Source organism: Octopus bimaculoides, chromosome 3 (assembly GCF_001194135.2).
Source record: "Octopus bimaculoides isolate UCB-OBI-ISO-001 chromosome 3, ASM119413v2, whole genome shotgun sequence".
NCBI classification, from domain to species: Eukaryota; Metazoa; Mollusca; class Cephalopoda; order Octopoda; family Octopodidae; genus Octopus; species Octopus bimaculoides.
The window spans coordinates 39,563,090-39,564,260 of record NC_068983.1 but is presented as its reverse complement, the minus strand read 5'-3'; positions in this window follow the sequence as shown (position 1 = coordinate 39,564,260).

Sequence of the window (1,171 nt, the reverse complement as noted above, 5' to 3'; positions counted from 1 at the left end):
TGTGTGTGTGTGTGTGTGTGTGTGTGTGTGTGTGTGTGTGTGTGTGTGTGTGTGTGTGTAATATATATATACATACATACATACATATATATATGTATGTATGTATGTATGTATGCATGTATAAATGCTTGTATGTATGCATAAATGTATGCATGTAAATATGTATATATGCATGTTTAAAAATTTTTTCAAACATGGTATATATAAAATGCAGTTTCCTAAAGAAAGAGTGGGAATAAGATGGGTATCTCCAGTGGTATGTTTTAACAAGGATTTTAGAAGAAAAAAAATGCAAAACACCATGACAATTCCTTTGAGAATTATGTAAACACTTAATCAAAGAATCTATATAATTTACTTCGAAGAACATTCTAGATTTTTGTTTTAAACGATGGAATGTGTTTATTCTGGTTAATATCAAAAGGAAGATAAACTCCATGAAAGAGAAACTAACTTGATTCTAATTATTAAAAAAAATACTGTAAATGTTGCTAAATCTGTTTTTTTTTTATAATTCCCATCAAATCATAATTTTAATAATATCTGCTAAATAATACCAAGAACAAAATTTATAACAATAATATACCTGTAATAATATTTCCCTGTATAAGGGTTTTCTACATATAATGGGATATTTTGTGGCAAACTAATTTAATTATTGTAAACTATTTTAATTATTCGATGTATTCAGAAAAATACAATTTCCGATTTCTATGCATTTACGATATTTTTATAGTTTCCATCGAATGTAATTTAAATAGAGATAGGATAGTATGTACACTCTAGTCATAGCGCAGACTAATTCCTCTTTCAACATATTTAGGTGTTATGAGCCTGTGTCTATATAAGCTAAGATCGTTTAATAACTAAACACGCGAAGTGAGAATCATTACCATACAAAAAGCAATAAATATTTTAAGAGATAATATAATTCTGAGGCACATTTTAGAAATTACTTTAAAATGGATTGTGTCACTTTAACCTACCCTGGTGAAACCACCAATTCAAACAGAAGCCGTTATTACTTAATAATTATACTGGTTGGTCTTTTAGGCTGTTTTTCAAGGCTCCATAATATATCTCTAAATCTCTCCCGCTTTCTCTCTCTCTCTCTCCCATTTCCTCTCTCCCTCTCTCTCTCTCTCTCTCTCTCTCTCTCTCTCTCTCTCTC